This window comes from Rhea pennata, unplaced genomic scaffold (assembly GCF_028389875.1).
Source record: "Rhea pennata isolate bPtePen1 unplaced genomic scaffold, bPtePen1.pri scaffold_40, whole genome shotgun sequence".
NCBI lineage: Eukaryota > Metazoa > Chordata > Aves > Rheiformes > Rheidae > Rhea > Rhea pennata.
In genome coordinates, this window is record NW_026907681.1 from 1,870,371 (window position 1) to 1,879,087 (window position 8,717).

The 8,717-nt window shown below is 52.9% G+C and overlaps 1 pseudogene; it reads right to left on the bottom strand.

Annotated features, from left to right (window-relative positions):
• LOC134154755 (DNA polymerase epsilon catalytic subunit A-like) overlaps positions 1 to 5,058 on the bottom strand; it is a 38,071-nt pseudogene extending 33,013 nt beyond the window's left edge.
• Positions 5,059 to 8,717: the final 3,659 nt, after the last annotated feature.

Genomic DNA, 8,717 nt, shown 5'->3' on the forward strand with positions numbered 1-8,717 from the left:
GCCCCAAAGCTTGCGGGAAACAGATTGAACCTTGCCAGACTCTGCAAGTAAGAAGCGGGAAGAAGAACGTGCCTTTGATGCTGGGCTCCATGGCGGAGGAGAGGCACTCTCTCAGCTTTTCGTCTTTCGAGGCAACCGCATGACTTTGGTGGGGCACTTTCAGATGTGGCAGCTGCCCCAGGCCTGTTGCGTGGCCAGAGTGGAGATGGCCTGGTGCACTGGGGCAGGATCTTAGCTTTTTCAAGGGGTGCCATGAGAGAGAGGATGAGTTTGCAGTGGTTTTGGCCAAGTGCTTTTGAAATTACCAAGCTGGTCTGTGGAAGAGCTTGGGCTGGCCTCGAGCATTGCCAGTGTGGACATGGCTTGCAGCCACCACCCAGCATCACCTGGCCAGTGTGTCAGACCTGCTTGATGGCCTCTCTTGGACAGAGAGTCTCGCAGCCTTCCACTATCCCCAGAAATCTTCTCACAGAGATGTTGAGCCAGATGAATCCCCTCTCGGTGGCAACAGTGAGGCCACATCTGGAATGCAGTGCCCTGTGCAGGGACCATGAGAGCTGCCAGTAAGCTGGAGCAAGTGCAGCAGAGCCCGTGAAGATGGTCAGGGCTGGAGAACACAACCTAGGAGGAAAGGCTGAAGGAGCTGCGTTTGTTCTGTCTCGGGAAAGGATAATGAAGGGGGATCTAAGACAGTGATCCAGCACCCGGAGGAGGCTATGGAGGCAGACTCTTCTTAGAGGTGCTCAGTGAAGGCACGAGAGGCAGCTGGCCTGAGGTGCCCCTGGGGCAATTAGGACTGGTAGAAAGGAAACTATTCTTGTGCCTGAGAGCGGTGCAGCCCTGGGAGAAGCTGCAGTGAGGCGGGAGCCCTGTGTCCTTGGAGAGGTTCAAAACATAGCTGGACAAGGTCCTGAGCAGCCTGCTTTATGTGGAGTTAGCCCTGCCTAGAGCAGAGGGGTAGACTAGAGGCCTGCAAACCTTCTGCCCACCTCAGGCTTTCAGCAGTCTGTGATTAAAAGCAGCAAGAACCCGTGGAGAAATGACTTTGAAGGCAGAATGCTTCTTGCTGTTGCACTGAAGCAGATCGGAGCTTTCAGGAGGCAGGTGATTTGGGGATAGTGGTGACCCTGGTGTGAGGACTCAGCGCTGGAGTGGCTGCCACTGCCATTCTCGACAGGATTTGGTCGTTTCCAAAGAGCAAAGGTTGGCTCAAGCCTGTTGGGTACGTGGGACAGCAGCTCTGCCCTGTGTGCTGCCTGCAGAACCAGCTCCAGATTCAGCAAAGTGCTGCCAGGGGGTGCTTTCCACAGCAGTGCAAAGTCACGGCTTGCATGTCCCTGTGTGAATAGGCATGTGTACGTGGTGGTACGAGCACAGGTGTGAACCTGTGTGCACTGTCCCAGTGTGTGTGTGCCCCCTGTGTGCGTGCGTGTGCAAATGCATGTGTGCACAGCTGCACGTGACTCTCCATGAGAATGCATTTGGTCTCATCTCCATGTGCGTACGCTTGCGTGTCCCTGTGTCAAAGCATAGCTCTGCCTTCCTACAAATAGCGTCATCTCTGCTGGTTCCTTCGTAGGGCGGGAGCAGCTTCCGCATCCTTGCGTGGGTGGAGGTCAGCCCAGCCCAGACGATAGAGCCCTGCCCTGAGGTGAGGTGGGCCTTGGGAAGAGGAATGGAGAGGATGGCGGGTTACAGAGATGTGTGGAGCTGCCAGCAGAGACCCCAGGACAGTCAGTGCGGAGCTGCACGTGGACGTGATGTTGGTGCCTGTAGCTCTCCTCTGCCGCTACCAGTTTGTGGCAGGGATCGCGCTGCCTGCCTTGGCTTGGGCACTGTTTGCGGGCTGCTGAGTGAGGGATCACGGGAGGGGAGATGTGTGGAGACTGAGCGGAGCTTGCTGGCGGATGCAGAGATGTGGGGAATCCTAGTGAGCACAGCTGCCCCTGGCTCAGTTCCCATGCCAGGAAATGGAGAAGAGGGTTGACTGTCTACTCCGGAGGACACACCAAGGAAAGCCATGCTAGAGTAGGGCCACCGCAGGCACGCTTAACGGCTGCTTACCCCAGGCAGCTTGCAAGGGCTGGCACCTATGCAGAGATGGGGAAGCACATGGGGTGCCCCGTCCCCTCTGCAGCCACAGCATAGGACTACCAGGTGCATGTCCTGTTCTCATCATGTCCCCCATGACCCTGCAGGGGCTAGCAGTTTGCAGTGCTGTATGCAGCTGCAACCATGACTGCACCCCTGGCGACATGGACATGTTGGGCCACAGAGAGCTGGGCATGTGCAGGGACAAGTGATCTGTGCAGCACTGCGCACTGGGCAGGATCCCATTTGCCAGGAAGTTCAGCGTTGTGTGTTTGTCCTCACAGGGCAGAAGACAGGGCGCTGCGTGCCCAGTGCTGACGGCACCGAGAAGAGCTCTGAAATGCTGGCTTGGTGTCCAGCAGAGGAAGCGAGTGTCGGGCACGGGCACCAAAGATGGGTCAGGTGCCTTCCTGAAAGTGCAATGGTGGATAGCACAGCCATTTCCCGTAACAATTAGGTACCAGAGGAATGAGTATTCACTGACAGCAGGAAGATGTGGTTGAAATACGTGGACAAGCCTGAAGGATGGAGAGGCAGGAGTGGAGCTGTGCAGGAGCAGTGCCATTTGGCAGCTGGAGGAGATGCCGGCTTTTCACAGGGGATCCCTGTTCCTAAGTTGCTCCCAGAATGACGGAGGTTGGAAGCACCTCTGGAGATTGCCTTGTTCAACAGCTGCTTAAAGTGGGGTCACCTACAACAGGTTGCTCTAGGCCAAGCCAACTCGGGTTTTTGGTATCTCCGAGGATAGAGACTCTCTAACCTCTCTGGGCAACCTGGTGCAGTGTTTGATCACCCTCACTGTAAAAAAAATGTTTGTTCTTAAGTTCAGACACAATTACTGTATTTCAGTTTATGCCCATTGCCTCTCATATGATCACGGGGCACCACTGAGAAGAGCCTGGCTCCATCTTCTTTACTCTTACCCATCAGGTATTTGTACACATTGATAAGATGCCCATGAGCCTTCTCTTCTCCAGACTTAACAGTCCCATTTCTCTCAGCCTCTCCTTGCATGAGAGATGCTTCTAGTCCCTTCATCATTATTGCTGGACTTGCTCCAGTAGGTCCATGTCTTTCTTGTACTGGTGAGACCACACCCACACACAGCACTCCACTGCTGAGGAGAGGGCAGTAATCACCTCCCTCAACCTGCTGGGACAGGACGTTTTTTTGGTGCTCAGCTGCTGTCTCTGTGATACGGCGTTCTCAACCCTTACTCCATCCATCTATCCTTCACTCTTGCTTGCCCCTGCCTCCACTGAGGAAGGTGGTGATGATGAGGATGGTAATTATTGAGAAAGAAGGAGCAGGAATGCTCACACTGGTGGGTAGATATGGGGCATGTGGCCTTGCAAAGGGAGCGGTTGAAGTCTTTGGGAACAAGAATCCCTTTGAAAATGCCAGCATCTCGCCAGGTAACTACCCCAGGGTTCTTCCTCTTCCTGCTCTCCACCCTCCTGCTGTGCAGGCCATCCCCTAGTCAGTCATGTGCATTTCTGAGTGCCTGCATACATCCACGTCTGGTATGTAGTTCTCCTAGGAAATCCCTTCACCATTCATCAGCTGGGACCGTCAGTGATGGCATGGATACCAATGAGCAGAGCTGGGGTTTAATGTTTCGTTTGGGTGCTTCACGATATTAGGAAGAAAATTGAGGCGTATTGGTGTGCTGCTCTATGCCATGGCTCTGGCTTTGTCTCCCCAGGGGCAACATTCAAGCTGCTGAGAGCAGTTACTTGAAAAGCTGCACCTTCAACACCACCTCTGCCCTTTACTGCCCTATCTTCCAGCGGAGCTTCATCGTGGAGCAGGCGGGAGAGAACTTAAGGGAGCTGGCAGAGAAGGTGTCATGTCCTGGGAGGATGGTCCTCCCAGAGGGCCCAAGGTCTTGCTGGCTGGGCACAGGGCGTTCCCTCAGCACCTGCTCTAGTGCTTGGCTCCACGGGATCATCACTCACTGGCACTGTTGAGACTCAGAGGCAGCTGGAGGCAGGTCCCTGGCCCTGCTGCCCTGCCAGTATGCTGCAGGGGCTAGCTGGGATGGGCTGAGGGCAGTGGCAGCTTAGCCAGCCTCAACAGCTCGGAGCACAGCACATCCACTGCAGCCCCTGAGCAGTCCTTTCTGCCCACCTTGCGCATGCAGAGCCCTGCAAGGCTCCCAGGCCCAGGGTCTCTCTTACGAGGCCCCTGTGCAGAGGCTGGAGAGCAGGAGGCCAGCTGGCAGCAAAGCATAGACTGCAGGTGTGCCTGTATCACTGCCAGGACTGGCAGGTTTGCTCGCCCAGTGGTTGGGACACATTCACACACTTTGGGAAATACCATGACATTGCCAGGGGAGGGCAGTGCACCCAGCATTTTGTCTCCAGCCCCATCCGGCCCTGCTGCCTCTGCTGCCCTTTTGGGAGTAGATAATTCCCATCCAGGGAAGGAACTCAGCACTGTTCCATCCTCCCTCCAGGTTCTGCATCCCCTGCTCAGCCCCAGCACCCTCCAGACCCTAGAGGCCCCCCACTCTGCATCTGGGAATGCTCCCTGATACCTAGCCATGCTCCCAACTCAGCTGGAAAGCCCACTGCTGGGGCAGAGCTCCCCTGGGTAAGCAGCCTTGCAAGCAGTGCTGCTGGCTTCCCTGGCAGGGCCGTGTGCCCCAGTATGGTGGCATTCCCAACCTTTCCCAGCGGGTGATGAGGATGAAAGCTGTGCTAACGCCTGAGTGGGGGGAAATGCCGTGCCATGCTTGCTGGCTTATCATGCCCATGGCCAAGCTGTGTGCACAGTAGTGCTGTTCCCTGGGGTCAGCATGTCATGTAAATGAGTGCTCACATGCCCCATTCCCGTAGTGGTCCCTGGTCCTCCACACAGTAGAGACAGTGTACTTAGAGTCTCTTGAAGCACCTCCCACTGAATAACCAGCTCCACAACTGAGAGCTGGGGTTTGGGGGTTTTATCTAGCCTCACTGCTTGCATTGCGCTATGTAAGCTCACCCCAGGCAAGCCAGAGCCCGCAGGCAACATCCATTTTTACCCTTCAACTTTGGAGCACTAGCTGTGTGCAGAGAGCTATGCTTAGAGGCTGCTTGAACTGCTGGACCAATGCCTTCCATGCAATGTTTTCCTCCTCCCAGGTACCTGCGCTGACAAGGTCTCAGTGGGGACCTTCCTCATGCCCTCAGCTCATACCTTGCAGCCCTGCAGGAGCCGCTGAATGGCTCTGTAGACTGTCTTGAGGTCGGTCTCAGCACGCACTTCAAAGGTGTGCTTGTCTGGAAGCAGTAGTTCTTCGCCCACTTTTTCCAGCACAGCACTGCGCTCCGATGAGTACATGTTGGTGAGGTTTGGCATCTGGTTGCTGCGTACCTGTACCAAATGCAAACGTGATCAGAGGGAACAGGGTTCAAAAGAGACAGGCTCCAGGCTGCAAATTTCAAGGAAGCTCTTTCCTCTACACATCACAATGCTTCACGTGACAGTTGAGGAACAGACCTGCTTGGTACACTTCAAAATACGAGAATCCCTGCTGCACAGCAGTAGACATCTGTGTCTGTGCAAAGAAACCGCTCAGCTCCAAACCGCTGCCTGATCCCCTTGCGTTCCCTCCCAAGCCTTTAAGCCCTACTCTTACCGTGTCCAGCACAAACACTGCAGCTTTGCGCTGAGAGGGGATGAAAAGGCCAAAGAGAGCTTTGTTGCCCTGGGAGCTCTGGTAGAGGTAGATGTGGCGAATACTTCCTAGAGACACAGAGCAAACATGCTGCATCAATAGTATCTTCAAGCTACTTGGTCCTGGGTACACTGACAAGCCTTCTCCTAGGATGCCTTACCTGGCTCCAGCTAAGTAAACTGAGCCAGAGAGCGCATTTCCAGGTGTTCAGTGTCAAAAGTGTCAGCCTCTCGCCCTGTGAGGTGTCTGACAAGCTGCCTGCTGACCATGCACACGCAACCCAGCTGGATCAGGGCTCAGAATAGTAACGGCACCTGTCGTGACAGGGACACTCAGATAATCCTCAAGCCACCAAGTTTTGAACTGCTTAACGAATCAATATCTTCATTAAAAGCAGGCATCCCAGCTGCCCATCTTCATTTCAGACTTACAGCATTAGAAGCGCTAGTACATTTAATCTTGGTCTCACTGCTTTCGTATGTCTACTACTGAATACAGTTTAGGTTCTTCTTTGCTCTTTCTGAATTTTAAAAAGTGGCATCCTATCCTTCTTTCTGGAATACAGAGGTTTTATCACTGCACCCTGGCCTATGTACATGCCACATGCTGGGGTTTTCCTCATCTTTACTCGAAAGAACTCCCATACCTTTGCAGTTCAACTGCTAGCAAGACGGTTCTGGTTTGGTTTAGAGGAAACTCACTCTTTCCGTTCAAGTGCCATCTTTTCCCAGAGTCTCCTAATTTCAAATAAATCTAAACCTCTTTCCCCTAAGGGGTTGGAAACCAAACAAGTATCTTTGCTCATATAAAACTGGGCACATTTCTGAAAAAGCTACTCGAGAGGGTCTTTCGTTTTAGCGTCTTACTAACTTGTTTCATTTTGAGCTCCCATGCCTCTACCTGTGCCATTGGTACACAGACCAGTCAGCTACCACTCAGCACTCCTTAAAGGATGAGGAAGGAAAACGAGCACCTGGAAGTGTTACCTGAGTCTCATACACTCCCTCAGTGTCTGGAGCAGACAGGTCTGCATTGATTTCATTGATGTGCTCTTGGTACATGTCTTCAGGGACTGAGTAGTCGTAGAGATTGTAAACCAAGTTTGAGCGGGGCAAGATCCAGTTCACCTGCCAGGAAAACAGACACACTCAGCAGGGCACCTTGCTTCAGGCCATGCTCCTCCCAACAACAGGGGAATCTTAAAGGGCAGCAAGGAGTTGTAGTTTGAGCCAGCCTTATGTTTCCAGAAACATGCTGACTCAGGAAGCAATCTAGCTGCCAGTGCTGGTCATTCCTAAGGCAGTTAGCGGGATTTATGCTTTGTCCACATTGCAGTAACTGTCAACCTGCTTTCTGGTCAGGCTGAGATTAACAGCAGGCAAAAGGGACTGCATTAAGGCGCATTAGCAGGGCTGGACAGGGAGGTCTTGTGAGGCAAACTGCCCGTAGTATCTGCCCGCAGTGGCTGGAGCAACTTACATGAATTCAACCAGCTGTTTTCCCTTGTAGAAGCAGCAGGGTCAAAAACATGACCCCCACCTTCCTGTAGACAGCTCCCTCCTCTGGTTTTGCAACGCGCTGATTGACATAGAACACTCTTGGGATGCTCAGTCTGATACAGTGCAGGTCGCTTCCGATCACTGCCCACAGCCTCAACAAGCCAGCCTGGCTGCTCTCAGCAATCTGCAGGACAGGGTGATTTAAGTTAGCTTTGCTGGAGAGATGCAACCCATTCTTAGCTCTTACATACACGCCATGGAGCACTTCTGGGATCTTCAAAGGCTCTACTACCTCTGACTTTGTTCTCCAAATAAGGAGCAATTGGTGACCACAAAGACAGCAGTGGACCCAAAGATTCATTGCTCTCAGCTCTGGCATCTCCACGTCCTGCTATTGTCCTACAGGTACAGTGAAAAAAACTGTTCTGCCAGAGGAAACGTCAGAGCATGAATGAAGACAGCTCTGACTGATCTGCAGGCAGCACGTTGCATTGTGCTTCTGAAGGGAAGAGGACACCTGGTAAAGGCTCAAACACATCTCTTAGCTTTGGGCTAGCATTAGCTAACAAATTCATGCCATTGTCTGACTTTAGCCAAAGCATTTGGACATGCTGGATTAGGTGTCCCATCTCCAGCTCATGGTTACACACAGAGTCAAAGGCTGCACGTGACCTTAAACCAAACAAGACTTTTCTGGAAGATGAGAAGTGTCACAACAAGAGGCTGGGTCTCAGATAGCAGAGGCAACCAAGCATAACAAGAAATTAAGAAAATGCTTGGATTGTACCATCAACTTCTTCATGCTCGCATTGACTAAATCTAGGATTCAAGGCACACTTGCCCAGCTCCTCAGCTGAGCTTGCCCCACACAGGGTCTACACAGAAGTCCCAGATTTGCAATCAAGCACAATCACTTGAGGACCTCACTTCCTTATAAAGCTTCTCTGAGCCTGAGGCTATGCAGTCCCACATGACCTTCAAGGAGGTAAAACTAAAGTAGGATTGAGGTTAGCTGTCCCTGAAGTTCAAGGTTTGACTACAGGTATTGCAAACATGAGGCACAGGGCACTGAACAGGCCTCTGTGAGGGGTTAAGAGTGGGCCTGCCTTGCTGCCTGGTACCTGCACAATCTGCCAGGGCAAGTCCAGGATGCCGCGTGCCATCCTGTACACGTAGCTGCTCAGTCCTTTGGAGAGGGTATCACGGATTATGCCTCCGCCTGTCATCACTCCACCATCCTCCAGGCGCCGCTTCTTCCGATGCTCCTGGTGCTGCCGAGCCTGCAGCTCCCATTTCTTCTTGTGCTAGCACAGCCAGACCAGTTGTTCTTCCTAATCAGAGAGAGAGTACATGAACAGGAACCACAGAAATTAGCACGCATCTCCTACACATGAGGATCAAGCACCATAAAGCCGAGCCCTTCCACCTTCAGATCCTGATCATGTTACTGGCATAGCTGTGAAGTT